The sequence below is a fragment of the Camellia sinensis genome, chromosome 7 (assembly GCF_055761805.1).
Source record: "Camellia sinensis isolate YWXY chromosome 7, ASM5576180v1, whole genome shotgun sequence".
NCBI lineage: Eukaryota > Viridiplantae > Streptophyta > Magnoliopsida > Ericales > Theaceae > Camellia > Camellia sinensis.
Genome location: NC_138967.1, coordinates 171,063,028 through 171,081,792, shown reverse-complemented (window position 1 = coordinate 171,081,792; position 18,765 = coordinate 171,063,028). Strand labels below are relative to the sequence as shown.

At 34.8% G+C, this 18,765-nt stretch overlaps 1 pseudogene; it reads right to left on the bottom strand.

Moving 5' to 3' along the window:
• Nucleotides 1-17,000: 17,000 nt before the first annotated feature.
• On the bottom strand, nucleotides 17,001-18,399 carry LOC114298041 (putative LRR receptor-like serine/threonine-protein kinase RKF3 pseudogene; annotated as a pseudogene).
• Nucleotides 18,400-18,765: the final 366 nt, after the last annotated feature.

Below are 18,765 nucleotides of genomic sequence, written 5' to 3'. Positions count from 1 at the left end.
GACCTATTGATAGTTTATCCTATAATTTTAAGGTCACATCTATTTTTTAGCACAAGTTGACACTTGGAAGGAAGTTGGTAAACCATCAAATGGGATTATGACACTTGGAGAGTAAATTTAAGAAATATACATATTAATATATGATAGAAGCATCAAAATTATGCGTTGGGATCCTTTAGAGTGATTTGGTGAAGTGATCCTCTGGAATGATCCTTCACGGCCCGACACCTGTCCCACTAATGAAGCCAATGACTGAGATCAACCCCAAAAAAAAAATTCTTTATTTTACAGTTTGAACGCAAGAGGAGGAGAGAGAGAGAGAGAGAGAGAGAGAGAGAGAGAGAGAGAGAGAGAGAGGGAGAAAGGGCTGAGAAAGAACTTGAAGAACAGCTTCATCGGTGTTGATGGCGGCGGCGGCGGCGATCACCTGGTCCCCCACCTTTGTTGACAGTCGCCGGTTGCTCCCCAATATCCGGCCAACCATCTTTTCCCCCATCCCTCCGCCTCCATCCATCGCCGGATTGTTCCGTTACCAAATCGAACTCAAAATCTATAAAAAAAAAAAAAAAAAAATTCTCAAATCCTCAACAAATCTGGATCGAAGAGAGAAGATATTAAAAAAACTCATCAAAATTGGAAGATCAATTGATAGTTTACACATAATTTTGAAATTGATTTTATTTTTTTCCTTTGAATCTTGTTCCCAAATATATATATATATATATATACACATTTTGAAGCCTCTGTCCTTCTTTTTGTTCCATCACATAAATCTGAGTGTCACCGTAATTTTCCCAATGTTTTGCAAGTGTCCAAACACAACCCAATTGCAGAACAGAACCAATTTTCTCATCAGTTATGTTTTCCAGCCCTCTAATAACCTCATTTCCATTGCTTCAATGTTTGGCTCAACAACACAGTTAATAATTCATGTCAATGGTAATCATCAGATTCAACCCTTTGAAACGTTTGTGGGATTTTGCTGGTTTTGGTTTGTGGGTTGTTTGGTTACAGAGAAAATACATGGAAGAAGAGGAAAGGGATGGTAGAATCTCCTGGAGAGGTTGTGGGTTGTTTGATGTCAAATTTTTTTTTTATTATTATTATTTGAAATTACTAACCAAAACGACGTCATTTTGGTTAGTTTCGTTTTGAGCCATTGGATCACCCCACTTCAGGGATCACTTTAGGAAACAAACTCCAGAGGATCTTGATACCAAAATTATTCTCCTTTTGAGTACGTTTAAGCGTTGAGATCCTCTAAAGTGCTACTGGTAGAGTGATCTCCTAGAGTGAATGCTGAGGGCGCGACACCTGTCCCACTAATGGAACCAAGGGTTGAGATCAATCCCTCACCAAAATGACGTCGTTTTGGTGGGGAAATTTTTTTTTAAAAAAAAAAAAACCCAGAGTGAAATGAGAAACGGAGAAGAGAGAGAGGGGACATAGCCGCTGGAGTTTTTCTCCATCTCTGGCGCACTCTCTTTCCCTCCCGGTAACCCTACCCCACCCCTCCCCTCTCCTCCTTCTCTCTTCTTTTTCTCTTTCTTCTGCTGGAGAGAGAGAAACAGGGTGCCTAGTCAAACATTATTTTCCTTTTGGATTTTGAATTATTATCATTAACAGATATGTATATGTATAGTTTATATATGCGAACAATGATGCATACATACATACATATATGTGGACACTTTTGTTCTTAATCGTGATCCCTTTTTTATCAGGTGGATCTACTTGACTTCGTAGATCGGTCCAGAATTGAATGCCTCAATCAAAGCCCACTCAATCCATTGCCAATGCTCTGATGTATGAGTTTAATTTAATAAACATTAGGGTTTGTATTAGTGATTGAATTGGGGTCTTTCATTCATATAAATTATTGGCTATTGATTCATGTTTTTGTGCTGGAACAGAAAGTTTTTGCAGAGATTGGTACTTAGGGTTTTGCTTAGATTTCTGTATGTAATTTTCATTTTTTTTTTGGTAAGTAAATTAAATTATTACCGAAAAGGAGATATTACAATGAAGCTCGAGGATGGAGAAAGGGAGGGTGGGGTGGGGTCGCTGCGAGGGAAAGAGAGTGCGCTGGAGATGGAGAAAAACTCTGGCGGCTGTGTCCCCTCTCTCTCTTCTTCGTTTCTCATTTCACTCTGGTTTTTTTTTTTTTTAAATTTCCCCATCAAAATGACATCGTTTTGGTGAGGGATTGATCTCAACCCTTGGTTCCATTGGTGAGACAGGTGTCGCGCCCTCATAATTCACTTTACGAGATCACTCTACCATTAACACTCTACAGGATCTCAACGCCGTTTTTAAAAGATGTGTATTATTATTATATATTTTATAATTAAAAAAATAATATAATTTCAATTTTTTGAGTTATAGTTAAAAAAATATTATAATTAAATATAATATGAGTCATAATTAAAAAATTCATGAATCATAATTAAAATAATATCATAATTAAAAAAAAAAACATAATTAAAAGAATATGTGATATACCATTTTTAAAGGGGTGTATATTAACTTCCCTTTCTGAGATATTTTTATGGGGGAATTACCTAAGTGGTTGTCAGAAAAATAAATTATAAAAAAATGATAAATTTTATGAATATTAATAAATAAAAAACATAATTTTTTTTAAATGTAATAACTTTTTACAATTCTTCCTGATTAGTAATATCCCTTATTTTTATTGGGAAAATAACCACTCAGTGGGTGGTTGAAGAAAAAAATTCCAAATTTATGGTAAAGTTTACAAATGTTAATTATTAAAATTAAAAATATTTCCATGAATATGTAATTATTTTTATAACTAAACCCGATTTGTAATTTTCTTATTTTTATTCCTTGATCACTTTACTATTTTCATTTTAAAAAAAAAAATTTCATATTTTGAGTCATTTTAAGGCCATGTTTGTTATCCCCCATGAGTGGCAGGATAGTGAGGTTAGACCTGTGAAAGTATGTTTGGTTGGGAAAATTTATGAATGGATTATTAGTTCAACTGGATTGACAATCCTCCTATACAATTGGATTAACAAAGTTGGAAAAGATATGAGATTGAAAAAATAGTGAGAGAATTAAGTGCTATTTTATTAATTTTATTTTTTATCCAAGTGCAACTTGTTATTTGTAAAAAAAAATATATATATATTTTTAGAATTTTTTTTAATATAGAATTTTTTTAAAAATTTTATATAAAAATAATTTAACAATCTCATCATTAATTATCACTCCCACTATCATCAAAATAAACACACTTTTACTTAATTCTCTGTCACAATCCAAACCCGCCCCTGTAGGTTTAGCATCGTAACCGGCCAGTAATCTGTGGATTACTAAAGGTCTCTTAACAGATCAGCACATAATAAGGGGCTGCGGAAGCAATTATACAAAATAGACAAGGTCCAATGAACTGTGATAACATACATAGGACAGAGGATTTCAAAACTTATATATATACATAAGCGTGTCGGTCGAAGGACATCAATATTTACAAAACATTTACAAAAGTGTAATTCCCAGGACCCGACTTCACAAAACAGCCAGAGACTAGCATAAGTATAAAAACAACCATGTAACTAGACTTTGATCGGAACCTCTTCGGGAGGCACAACGGTTGGCTGACAAAAACAAAAATGAAGGCCGTCAACTCTGGCCCTGATCACGCGCCGGCTCACCTACATACATAATATAAACTGTGAGCGAAAGCTCAGTGAACAATAACAGAGTAAAGGGGTTTCAATGAATGAGTCCGTACAGATTCAGAAATCATAATTCAGTTTCGTATCAAATTCATAATTTGTCCAGATCATATACAAAAATCACGAGGTATGCTTAAGTATACGTGATACATCCATTAGCACTAACAGAGCAGATACAGAACAGAAGCAGACACGTGATGGTTATGAATAACCAATTCCATAAAGGAACCTCCGGATCCGGGTAACAGAGAATAAATACGCTGAGCCCCATGATGGAGCATCCGGTATGGGTAACAGAGTGCAGACAGATTAAGTTCCATAATGGAACCTCCGATACCGGGTAACAACCAACAGATATCACATGATGCTAAGGATGTCACGATTACATATAAGAAATTGGACAATCATTCATTGTACATAATATAGCACATCAAAAAACAGATCTTATTTTATCACACAGAAGTAAATACAATTGAACATAACTTTACTAAGTTATTACTCATAGTTGGCCTTGAGACAGACAGACAGTGTAGATTGGTTAAACAGTACGTGGCACGTGACCTACATAACACATAACAGACACACACTTGAAACACACATTCTAATTGTACATAACTTACTTCGTTCGCTCTTAGCGTGTTTCTAACATTTAATCCTAATTATGGAGCCTTAAACGTGGCTTAGGGATACCTAGGATGGAATGAGGATGTAAGAATGCATTGGAAAATATTTCTTGAAACTTGCTGAAAATAAGGTCCACGCTCGAGCGTGGCTTTCCCCGCTCAAGCGGACATGCAGACAATGAAGCTCCGCTCAAGCGTGACTTTCCCCGCTCGAGCGGACTGTAAACTTTTAAAAAACTACTGGATGCATGATTTTCACGCTTGACGGACGCTCGAACTCCGCTCGAGCGTGAGAGTCAGAGCCTCGTTCGAGCGTAGATTCCCCCGTTCAAGCGGACTGCAAAACACAAGAACTTCTAGGTATATGCATTCCACGCTCGAGCGTAAAACTCGACGCTCAAGCGTAAAACTCGACGCTCGAGCGGAAGTGCATGTACTCAGAGTGCACGCTCGAGCGTGGATCAAATTTATGGAAATTCTAGATTTGATCACCAAGCTCAAACTCAACTTCAAATGCATCAAACTCAATTTTCTGGGGCCCAAGACTTTGGAAAAGACTTAGTAACTCATAAAACAACATGTTTAAAGCATCATAATAAGAAATCATGGCCCAAAAGCATGCCAATTGTGCAACATTCAACTTGAAACTTGAAATTAATTTATGTACATGACTTGTATGCAATTCTTTGAACTCAAGTCTTCCAAAACATGACCAAATGCAATGTTCAACCCAAAAACATGTTCAACTATGACAATATGATATGGAACATGAAGAATTTCTAAAACAAAGCTTGGATTATGACATGCATGCAAGGATTCTTTAGAAAGACAACCTCAAATGCTATGAATTACGCATGCATGTATGTATTGAGCTTCAATTCACCAATTCTTAGCTTAATCCTTACATGAGTTCATTTAATTCAGTAGAATTCTTGTACTAGCAATTCAATTTCATAGTTAAGAGGGTGAATGCCTACCTTAAGTCTTGGATTCTCAAGTGTGGTAGTTTAATCTTCCAAACTTTCTTCAATTTCCTCTACCTTCAAGAAATTTCCTTGTTGAGTTCAACTCTCTTTTCTCCCTCTCTCTATCTCACGTTTGGCTCTCTCTCTTGGGTGAACTCCCAATGTGGTGAAGTCAAGAAAAGAAGTGAGTGGGCTCAAAATGGTGCCTTAAGTAATAATTAATCCAAACTAATCAAATGACATTATTTTAATATAATTTAATCGCTCCAAATCGAATTTCAATTTAATTTACCATAAAATTGTATAAATCCTAATTAGCACTTAAATCAAGTTAATTTCGGATTCGGACGCCGGTAGGGCTTTCAATTCGCAAACCGAAACTAAAATGTGAACAAATCTTTCACTACAAGAAATTGCATTTTTCGCAACGCAACAAAATATGTTGCTAAAAGGAAAAATTCGTTGGCAAAGAGTTTTGCCGACGCATGAAGCTACGTTGGCAACCCGTGAGTCGGTAAAAGTTTTTGCCGACGAAATTATCATTGCGTTGGTAAAAGTAATGCCTTTAGCGACGAACATAGTCGTCGATAAAAGCCTTCATCCATCGTCAGCAATTTACCTTGCGTCGATAAAAGTCATTCAAATATGATGATTGTGTGGCACTTTTCGCGACACAAATTTGCATGGGCAAAAAATATACTTTTAGCAAGACAATATGCATCGGCAAAAGTAGACTTTTGGCGACACATTTACGTCGGTAAATGTTGCCATTCGCCAACGATTTGTTTGTCGCTAAAGCTTTACTTTTGGCAACGACAAATTGACATTGGCAAAAAACACACTTCTACCAACACAATATGAGTGGGCAAAAGTAAACTTTTAGCGACACATTTACGTTGGTAAATGTTGCCATTTGGCAACGATTTGGTCATCGATAAAGCTTTACTTTTGGCAACGACAAATTGACATTGACAAAAAATACACTTTTGCGACATAATATGAGTGGACAAAAATAAACTTTTGGCAACAGATTTACCGACAAGTTGTTTGTCAATAAAGCTTCACTTTTTGGCAACGACAAATTTGTAACGGTAAAAAAAATTGAAAATCATATATATATTTTTATAAGATTTACATATTTACAAGAGGCATCCCTCAGGCACTACTATTACAAACTAATAACATTGATATTAAATCACCTAAAGTTGATGTGTAGGCAAAAAAACACTGCCGAAAAATATGTTTTTGGAAGCGTTGTATAAAACCTAAAAGGGTAAACTCACTAAAATACTCAAATACATCCAAATTGTGAACCCATAGTAAAAACAGCAGATAACAAAATGAAAACATGAAACTAACAACCCAAATTTACAGCAGACCAGCATCTAGTAGCAGCCCGCTTCACAGCAACATTGCAGCAGCAGCAGCAACCCAGCAAACTTCTGCAGCAGCAGACCGGCAGCACACCAACAGCAGCAGAATTAAAGATGAAGAACATCTAAGCAACAAGGCAATCACTATTGTCGTGTGTTACTAAGTGGAAACAGTAAAGACGAAGCCATATTTTCTTTCTTTTGGTAACAAAAATTGAATTTCAACGCAATCAATATTATTGTAGTTAAACAATAATTCTATATTTAGAATTTAGTATGTTCAAATTTGTAAATTTACACTTACAACGATAGATGCTCGTGATGCAAATTTACTTCTAACAGATGATGGGACCACAATACTTTTAAAATCTTCATGCGACAAATAAGTAAACAGTGGAAGGAAAGCTTCACTAAGACCCATTGCTGGCTTTTCTTTTGCATTTAGAACTGATTTAACATACATATCAAGAAATGTTGGTTGTGCAACAAAAAGCAATCAATCAAAACACTAGCTAGAGGATGTTAAATATAAGTGCACTCAATAGAGGAAGATTTTCATAATTGTGGAAGATTTTCATAATTGGTCTGTAATTTCCAGATCCCATAGTTGATGTGTAATTTTAAGCCTCAAACCGAAATATAAAATATGCACCAGTATTGGTACTGCAGTGAAGTGATAGAATGCACTTTTCTGATACAAAATTGCACTCAGTAGACCAAATTGCACTCAATAGAGGAAGCTCCAAAATTGCACTCAGTATTGATAAATGATAAATTCATAGAGGAAGCCCCAAAATTGCACTCAATAATTGCACTTTTCAGACCAAAAATAATTTCACTCAATAAATAATTGCACTCAATGATAAATTTAAATAATTGCAATATAAATAATTTGCACATTGCAATAAACTTTATCATTAAATAAATATGACATTGCATTTGCACCGTACCTTAAACATCAGGAAGTGATCGGGGCTTGTTTCCGATGCCTACATCAGATCTTCGACACTAACTCCAAATGAAGATGATCCATGGAGGAATTATCCTGTACAGCAGGTATTTTGTTATTCACACTTGAGTGCACGAGTGATTTCCCATGTAACATCGCTGTGTTCTTCAGTTAGACTGCCACAGTGTCCATAACCTTGCCTCCTGCAGTTTGCTAGTGCAACCGTGAACCGTTCATTCTCCAGTGAAGTAGGGTACATTATTTGTTCTTCCTGATATCAAAAGAATCCACAAAACTTGTTAGAAATTGATATACCAAAAAACATTAAAACTTCACAAATTTATGAATTCATCGACAAGAAGAGGGGTGCTTCTCTACAATGTTTACATAACAGAAGCAAATGACATAGCAAAGAAAAATTACTTGGTTAACTGTTTTTCAAAAATTTCTGAAAAGCAATCCAGCTTTTAGAGAATATCAAACAGTTGCTTTCAAACATTTCATTATTTTGTTTCCAAAAATATGAAAGAAAAAAAAAACCACGCAGGGCATAAATAATTCTGTGTGATGGCTGACATTGTTAATGAGAAACAGAACAGACTAACAGGAAGAAAAGTGCATTCTATCACTTCACTGCAGTATCAATACTGGTGCATATTTTATATTTCGGTTTGAGGCTTAAAATTACACATCAACTATGGGATCTGGAAATTACAGACCAATTATGAAAATCTTCCACAATTATTTATCAGAGGAAGCTCCAAAATTTATCATTTTTCACAAATACTGAGTGCAATTATTGGGTGCAATTGCACTTTTGGAGCTTCCTCTATAAATATAAATTGCACTCAATAATTTTGGAGGAAGCTCCAAAATTGCACTTTCCATACCAAATTGCACTCAATAGAGGAAGCTCCAAAATTTGTCATTTTTCAGCACTAGATAGGATCATCAATAGCCCACAAGAATATTGTTGCCGATACAACAGCTAAAAGAAAAGAGCTTCTTACCTTCCATTGATCAAATAAAGAAGGAATTGAACTTGAAAATTCCAGTAAAAGCCCCAACAGTTCCGGGCTATCTTTGCATGGGATCCTCGCATCCTTTAGTTCTGCAATGTAGGTTTTGTAGATTTATGATGACTGAAAAAATTAAAAATATAAAATGCATAAGAAATTTACCAATAAATTGAAAATCATATCTGCCAATACTAACACAAGCTCAGAAGACATCTCTACAGAGTTAAAAATGGAGACTGCAACCATAAGCTCAGAACAGAAGCATGTGTGAATCACATTTCAAAGTAAAGCATGCAAAAAGATTAGCCAAGTACGTTAGGTAGGTTCAATGAAATTTGCATTTGTTCTAAGAAATATGGAATACCAAAATCATTATTCAGGGCACCATGGGAATACTTAAAAAAAAAAAAATAAATTGAAAAAGAACAAAGAAAAAGAAACTAAATTGCTAGTTTTGAGACTTAAGTAGTGAAGACACACCAAAAAGGTACCAGTAGCTTCCTCTATTGAGACTTAAGTAGTGAAGACACACCAAAAATGATAAGTAGTACTAGAACATAGAATTTAATGCAGATAAAATTATCCCAAACAAGAAGAGGAGGTAAAAGTACCAATTGGAGTGCAAGTCACATACAATACCCATTACAAATTCATTCATTTACAGCATAACTCATCCAAATTTAGGGTCTTTTGGATTTTGTTGACCTCTTATGTAACATGTCAACATAAATTCATCTGTTGTTCGCAATCGATTCATTCTATCAGGTCCACTTGCATATGGAACACCCCGGCTTATTGTTCTGGATCTTCACGGCTTGCAACCTCCAAGCCATTCCCTGCACGTCAAAAAATATGATTTCGATAAATTTCACTAATTGCAACTCCATCAAGTAAGTGCAAGGAAAATGTCAACTTATAACATAACAAAGAACTCTGTTTGCTAATTAAAAGTGGCTGGTGGCCCCGCAGCTGATGGCAACTATTACACTTTTAAGCAAATAACGGTGTCAATATTTCAGCAAGGAGAGCTGTACTTCAAGATACTTCAGTCATTTTCTCAATACTTAGGGCTGCAAATGAGCCAAGCCGAGCTACTCAGCTCACTGAAAATTACTAGAGCTCAAGCTCAGCTCAAGTCAACTATATTACATAAATGGACTGAGCGCAAGCTTGAACTTGAAAAGAAAAATAAATACAATAATATCAAAAATATATTAATTCACATATAATTGTGTTCATGAGGCTATTTGAAAAAGGGGGTTATAAAAGCTCACCATCTGGATCAAAAAAGAATACTTGCTTCATCTTCCATTTGGAAGGGCCCTCTGGTGTGTTTCGATTCCCTTCTCCTGCACAACATAACCATGTCTGTCTTATATGGAAAAGTAAAAGAGAATTATTTAGCTTGATGCAAATCACTGGTCCTAACTAGAGGAGGCATGACTGTTTGTAGTACTTCAGAATTTCGTAGCCACTTCTCATTCTCCCATGAACGAGCACAAACAAGGGCAATCGAGCGTCCACTCTAAAAAATCATCTTGTCACTATCACATGATGAAGCTACCCTAGTTTTTACCTAAATTTCGTTTCTAGTCCAACAAGTACTTCAGCAATAAAAACCTATCTAGGGAACAAGCAAAGACCTTGCCAAACAACTTCATGGAATTAGAAAAACATTAGATACCAATTTTTTAAGTACTAAAAGATAATTGGAACTTCGATTTCAAATGATATTTCATGGCATAAGTCATGGGTATTGGAAATACCAGTTGGTAAGCCCTTTCACTTTGCTGGGTTGATGGTGATCTCAAGGTGATTGTTGATTGGACTAAGTCCAGCTCGCTTGGTTCCTAGGGTAGTCATCTTATGAGAGGAGTCATGGAACCATCTATTCCTTGGAGGAGCAGATTAGTTGGGTTACAAAAATCAAGCTGTGAAAGGGCCAATTTGGTCAGGAAAAAGTAACTTTGTCAGTCAATTTGACCTCCCCCTGGGATCTAGAGGGTTAGAAAGGTGTGGATTTCTGTGAGTCATATCTAAGTTCTTGTTAACTATTGATCCAAATGAAATGTGCCACCATGCCTGGCCACCAAAACGTATCCCCTGCAACTATTGTTTTTCTTTTTCTTGAAAGGATGTCTTGTCCTTCTCATAGTACACTCTTTGTTTTCTATTAACATATTTTAATTTCTTATATCAATTGGAAAATATTAGTCACATAGACCAATCTTGTGTTTGTCTATGGTTTTAAGGCAGCCTATGCCACAAGGTGAGCCCATTCGAGACATTAAGTATAAAATGAAGTAAACTACAGGTAATGGCTACCCCACACGTTATGTAGTCATGTATGCAACATGATGATAATACATACTAATCTGTCTGTACTACATAACAGCTGAAACTAAACCTTAGTAAGATAATTCATAAATTTGGGAACCTAATATTGAAGAAATTTCTACCATATAACGAATAAGAAAATAATAGGTATTTGTGCCTCTTAGTGGTATTTTTTTTCCCTTTTGAGTTCAACGTAATGTGCTAGATAACGTGTGCACCAAGGGGGTAGACCACCCCCTGCCAGACTACCACTTTACTCAGATGAACCTAGATTCAATCCTAGGTCTTGAACATGACTACCAAGAGATTTTAACAGCTACGCTAGTTGGAATCTTTGCGCATGTTATTGGATTACTGATGTTCAAATATGGTCATTGTTCATAGAAACTCACCAGTGTAGTCTAATCATTATTGCAAAACATGTACAACTACAACCATTAAGAGTTCAAACTTCAAAGAGAGTTAAAAAAATAAAAAAAATAAAAAATAAGTAACTAACTAGGTGCATATAAATCCATACAAAAAAACATCAATCTCCCCTACAATGTTATAAGAACTTATTTACAATGTTATAAGAGCCTGTTTGAAGAAATAAAATCTGAAAGAACCTGTTCAAAGAAAGTGTTATAAGACCCATATTAAATTACATCACCCATATTAAATTACATCAGGGCATAAACAAAGAATTGCACATGTATGTCAAAATAATGTCAAAAAACAGAACCAACAAAACAATGGATAACTTCACTCTAAATACATATATGGATAACTCTTTGCCAACCAAAACCCACATATGGATAACTTCACTCTAAATACACATGTATGTCAAAAAATCTATCTGTGTAATTCTAAACATCATAAATGAATTGCACAAAATTATTAAAGTAGTTAGATGTTCATAGTAAGGCTTAATTCAACTAGAAGAAATTAAATAAAACTTCTCAAAACAAGAAATAAAACTCAACCCCAGTAAATAAGTCTATAGAAGTTATCTTAGTGCTAACTTTTTGTGTCAATTCGATTACTTTATTTTATGGTTTGGGTCCAGCACTTGATTCATGTTTTTGTATGTATATAAATTGATCTAGTGTTTTAAGGTGTGTTCTTTAAATATTGTTTTGGAAACGTATAGTAAATTGGGGGATGACTTGAAAACCAATTACTCTGTTTGGTTGATCAATGACTAATTAGATTGAAATTGCACCAATATGCCCAATACATATTGTTCTAACTCTTTCTTCATCAGTTTCTTCAGATTGAAGCAGAGGGTGGATTAGAAGTCATGTGGGAAGTAGTTGAAAAGAGTAGTACTAAACTTATAAAATTTCAATTCACTAGTGTGGAACTAATGAATTTTAAAATCATGAAATTTGAGTTTTTGGCAATTTTTTCGTTAGAACCTACTATGCATTCTATTTTTTGCATTTTCCTTATCAGAAGCACTACTGCTCTCAAAAAAAATATCTGCCAGACCCCACCCAATCCTTAACAAGGCACACAAGGAAGAACAGTAGGCTGCTCAAACACTGTTCTCTATCAACCAAAACACCTAGAGCATCAAAACCATCAACCAGGACTCAGGGATCTAGGGTAATACATCCATGATCCTAGTCAGCATTCCTAGTAGCAGAAAACCCAGAAAATTGCTCTAAACAGGACTCGATGAACAGATCCGGAAAAAATACCCATTCTTGCTGAAAAATAGAGAAATGAAGAAAACATATATCTAGACAGCTTAGATTAAAAAATGAAAAATGAAAAATATAAGAAAATAGATAGATAGTAAATAAATTTCATCTTCCACATGAGAAATCAAAGCTAACAATTTCCAAATGCATCATAATTCACAACTGATTTAAATCCATAGCTTTAAACAACATTAAGTTAAAATTTCCATGAATCAAAGCAACAACTCTGTGAAGCTAACCGCATTTTCTGCCGATTGATGCGTAAGTCTCTTCGACAGGTTTCACCAATTGCAAAAGAGTGCCACCAGTGTCCAACAACAATGCATCATATGCTCTCTTAACCAACCTCCCTGAGAAAGGGGGGAAACCTAAACAGTGCTGTTTGGAAGTTGAGAAAGTGACGGAAAAGGAAAAGAAAAATAATAATAATGCAAATTACAACGGGAAAATACACAGAACAAGAGTGGAAGAGAAGGAAGAGGATCGAATAGATGAATTTGTCAACACAAATAGAACAAGAGAACGAGATAGAAAAACTCACCACGCCGGAGAACCACCGTGGTAACGCCGACAGAGATCGCCGCCGCTAGATCATTGCCTTCGCAAATCCAATGGAGATCGTTGCCTTTGCAAATCCGATGCAGATCGTTGCCTTCGCTGCTATGTGAGAGTGAGAATGAGATTGAGAAGACCGTGAGACTGAGAACCCTAAACACAACGTATGGGTGGGGAAATGGGAAATGGGAGGGTAACCCATATCCTATGGCTACTAGCAATTGGTTAGGTTTCTTTTAATTTCAAACTTAAACTTGAGATAATTTATTTAAAGGGAAAAATTATTTGTTGATTATAGGGCATGACGTGATTATGTCCTAGGCTAATCATATATTTCTACATCTCTTTATATTTTTCAATCACTCAATATAAAATGATAGATTTCATCCCTTTTACCAATTACAATATATGTAGGCCTCCTTGTGGCGCTGCCACTAAACTAACTAATAACTTCTCATTTAAAGATGTCATTATTAGTCTCGTTTTGATAATTTAAATTTTTATTTTGTAAATCTCTCCATGTATATCATTTATAGGAAAAAAAAAATAATTTGATAATTGTAACATGTTTTTTTGTCATACTTATTTTTGAAAAAAAATGAACGATGAATAAATTATTTAAGATAGACCATTAATTTTTTAATGATAAACATTACAAAAAGAAATTTACTATGAAATTTAATATGATTATACATAAAATGCCCTCTACAAAATGATAATCTAACCACATTCTTTGGAAAAGTTTTAATTATCTCAAATTAGCCATCTCAACTTAAGAGTATGTTTAGGCTTGATGGGTTCATTTTGTGATCTAATTCAATGATCACTTTAATTTTACAATTCAATAATTAGGATATTTAAAATTCTTTTAAAAGTTATAATAAAAACACAAATTACTAAATCACCTCATTTCACTAGCAAAACTTTTACCGACGAATACTGTTGTCGTCGCTAAATGTTTAACTCTTTGCCCACGCCAACTTGTCGTCGCCAAAAGTAAGCACACTAATAGCAACGCTCATTGTGTTGCCAAAAAATAAGCTTCGTAGCTAAAACTTTTGAAATTTTGGCGCCAACAAATAATTTTGGCGCTTAAAGAATGTTATGCTTTTTTAGCGACGGTAGTAAATTGCGTCGGTAAAGGTCTACTTTTACCAACGAAATTCATCACTGTGTCGCCAAAAATATACTTTTGGCTATGAAAAATTGACGTCGTCGCCAAAAGTAGTTGCCAAAAGTGCAATTTCTTGTAGTGTTTCTACGCCTAACAGATATAGACACAAACAATGCATCACCCATATGCAGTTTAATGCAGAATTCACCTTAATTGCTAATTAGGCATAATTAATCACGGATTAATGTTAATCAGAGGTTGGGGTTGTTACATTCTCTCACTAACAATCTTCACATTAACAATCTCTTCACTAACCATCATCTCGCTAACAATCTCATCCAACTTAATTTGTCAAACAAACGTGATCTAAGAGTATTATATACCGAGGTAAGTATTTTTTGTCATTTCGGTCCACTAAATCCAATGGTGGCCAAACAAGTGTGTTTGTGTTTATCTTTTTGGATTAGTTACATTAAGATCGCTCAACTATTAACAAATATTACTTTACTTCTTATATATTGACTTATCAACTATAAAAATGATACAATTACATCTCTTTTGGAGGGGTCCACATGGGGACGAAAGTGACATATTTTTATAATTGAACATATCAAAATATATGAGTTCATAGACGGAGAGGATAAAGAGATATTTACTAATAGTTGAAGGGATCTTGGGTAAGTAACTGTTTTTTTTTTTAATTGTCTGTAAATAACATTCTATTTGATATTTCAACATGTTGAAGAGGTTCTGTATATTGTGTTGTTATTTGTAAATAAAAGACGAACAAATATTCTTGGTTTATGATCAATAAAATTCAACAGACAAAGCAATTTTTTTTTTTCTTGTTGAAATATTTTAAAATTAAAAGGTGGAAATTCATTATACTAATTTTGACACAACCCATTAGATTGTTGGAGTCAATGTGGTTTCAAATACAAAATTTGCAAGGATGATTTCTAATCCATTTGCCAAGCATCCTCAAGCAGGCCTAAGCCCAACACTCTCTCTCTATTTTTTTTTTTCCAGGGCATTTTCCTTTTTCCTTTCTTATAATTGTTTTGTGTGCCCTCATTTGTGTAAATTGCTAAAGCTAACTTTTCTTGCTTTCCCGCCATTTTTGCAAATTATAAAGAGATTCAACCAGGTGTAGGAATGGTGTCCTGTTGGTTTTGTTCAGATTGTGTTATTTTAATTTGGTGCCTAAAATTTTTCAATACCAATTCGATCTTTTTAATTAATCGTGTTACTATCAAGTATTTAGATACTAATTCAACTCTGTTATAAACGTGTCAATCCAAATATAACATGAATGACACGATTAACACATATTGATACTTGGGAAATTTGTCAAGCATGTCCTCTTATCAACTCCAAAATGACCATGGAAGAGATAATAGCATGAAAACTGAGAATGGGATGAGTTAGTCACCAAAAAAAAAAAAAAAAAAAAAACATAAATAAATAAATAAATGTGCATTAGTTGTTGATGGCCCAATTGGTGTTTTGCTGTTATTTATTTATTTATTATTATTTTTTATTTTTGCATTTTTGGAATTATGGGGATTGTACTTTTCTTTGTACTTTTACATCAACAAAAACTTTTTTTTTTTGTTGGTAAAAAAAAACAACCGTGCTACAGCCTCGAAAAGAGAGGCGCGAATTTACTTTGAAAAGTTGTTGTTTTTTTTTTTTTTTTTAGCTATGTTGGTTTGGTTTTTATTTTTTTGGTTTTTTTTGGAAGGGTTTTTATGTGTATTCTAAAATCTAAATCCTAATAAGAAAAAATCAAACTGATACAGTCCAACAAATAAAATAAAACAAACCAACATAATCCAACAAATAGAAAGAAAAAAAAAACAACAACATCAATTTAGCCTATATGGTTTGATAAGATTAGTGAGTTGGGTAAGATTGATTGGGTGATAAAATTGACTGATTAGTTAGACTGCTGGTTAAAATTTGTTAATTTTATATAGTTTCTAAACCCACCCCTACACATAACCATTCTTAAAATAATAATAATAATAAAAAAAAAATTACAACAGCCCAACCAATAAATAAATTAAAAAAAACAATCAAACTAACACAACCCAACAAATAAATAAATAAATAAAACAACCAAACCAACACAGTTTTAAAGAAAAAGTAAAAGAAAAAAAAAAAACCAATTTCGAGCCACATTCGAGGCCTCAATCTTTTTCCCAAAAAAAAAAAAAAAATACACATTGATCTTGTTTAATATATAACAAACGTTTCAATCAAAAGTTTTGATTAAAATAAGAAAAATTAAATTAAAAGAATACATAAAAATAGGATCAGGCGAATAAGATATAAATTTCAGCATTGATTGGACATAATATCATTGGAATAATTAGATGAAAAGGGTTACCCATGTCATATTCGTATTATATGATTTTAAAATTAAATTGATATTCTTATTTTAAAAAATAAAATAAAATGAATTAAAATTAATAAATACAAATAGAATTGGGTGAGTAAGAGCATCTTATACGGCGCACTTTTTTTTTGGGTAAATTACATATACCTCCCCTGAGGTTTCTGACAAATACAGGGACCTCTCCTGTAGTTTGAATAATTACAATAACCTCCCCTGCTTTACCTGACAATGTCAAGATTCCCCCTTCTGTTGACTTCCGTTTATTTATTTCACAGAAAAAGCTGATGTCATCAAAGCCAAACATTAAAATGTCTATAATGCCCTAAAATATCCGGAACAGTGTATTTTCTGAGAAAATGGTGAGTAGTTTCCTTTGCCTTCATTTTGCGACTGCAAACTCCATTACCATCTCTCTCTCTCTCTCTCTCTCTCTCTCTCTCTCTCTCTCTCACACACACACACACACTCTCATAAATCTTCAAAAATGTCTCATCAAATCCAAATAGGTGGTCATGAAGACTACTATTCCTCATCAAATCACACATAATTATCCTCTGATGGCCTTCTAGAGGAGTAGTAGCAGTACAATACCCTCTCAAAGCCACGAGATTCACGTGTCGAACGCTCGTAATGACCTCAACCTCGTGGGTGAAAACAACATCGCCTCCTATCGAGCAATTCTTGAACCGCTTTAACGCAACTTCAGAGCCATCGGGCAATACCCTTTTGTATACATTCCCATACCCACCTCTCCCAATTATGTTCAACCTAGAGAAATTAATTGAATTCATTCCAAAAGCTAACTAAAGTAGTACTTTCATTGATTGAATTTATTCCAAAAGCTAAATTAATTTCTCTCTCATGATCAACCTTACTTCTCTGCCTAATTTTCTTGCGTTTTCGCTGTAAAATCCAAAACCCACCACAACCCAGAAACAAAACAAACCCACAACCTATTACAACTACACAAATCACAATTGTTCTAACTCTACCATTCGAATTGCTCAAATCAGAAAAATCAAAACCAAACAGACAGTTGGCAGTATCTTCATCGGTTGGGCCGAAACGATTGATAAACGCAGCGGCGTAAATCGAAGGGTACGCCGTGCAATCGGAGAGGTTTCCAATTAATCGGCTGTTCAAATTCGAAGGCTGGAGGCTCGAGAGACTGGTGGTGCAAGAAGCGCACGGCGAACCGTTACCAAGAGATTGATTACACGCCTTCACGGCATCGTCTAATGCCAATTTCGAAACATTGCCTTCGAATTCATCACGAGAAGTGATGTTCATACAACCCTCGAAGATCCAAGAGGTCTGGAAATCGCAGATTTTGCGAATATCATTGAAATTGGGAAAGAAATCGTGAATTAGGGTTTGGTACGAAACCCAACAAGACTCGGCGGAGTCAATCGGAGGAAGAAAATTGTTGGTGGTTCGGAGATAATCGGACTGAACGAGTCGGAGACTGGCCTTGATGTAGTGACAAGAGACGGCATCGGAGTTGAGTTTTGGACGATTTGAAGATTGAATGAGTCGGCAAAGGACGTCGAAATCGAGAGGACATGATAAGGCCGTGGCGTGGAGGTGGTGGGCGGCGGAGGCAGTGGTGGAGGAGAGAGGAGAGAGGTGGAGTTGTAGAGAGAGAAAGAGGAGGAAGATGAGGGACATCTGGAGAGTGATTTAGAGAATTCAGATTACACTGCTGTTGCAATTCGAAACCAGAGTGAAGTTGGGATTGGGGGACGAGATGAGATAAGAGAGAACAAAAAAATAAAAATAAAAATTAAAAACAAAGTTGAATACTATAATCAAAGGGTATTTTCGTCTTTTTATGCTCAAATAAAAGGGTAATATGGTCATTTTGTATACAAAAATAACGTCGTTTATGTATAATTGACGGATTGGGGGAATTTGTACAATGTCAGGTAAAGTAGGAAAAGTTAGTGTAATTATTGAAACTACAGGGGAGGTCCCGGTATTTGTCAGAAACCTCAGGGGAGGTAAATGTAATTTACCCTTTTTTTTATACCAAAT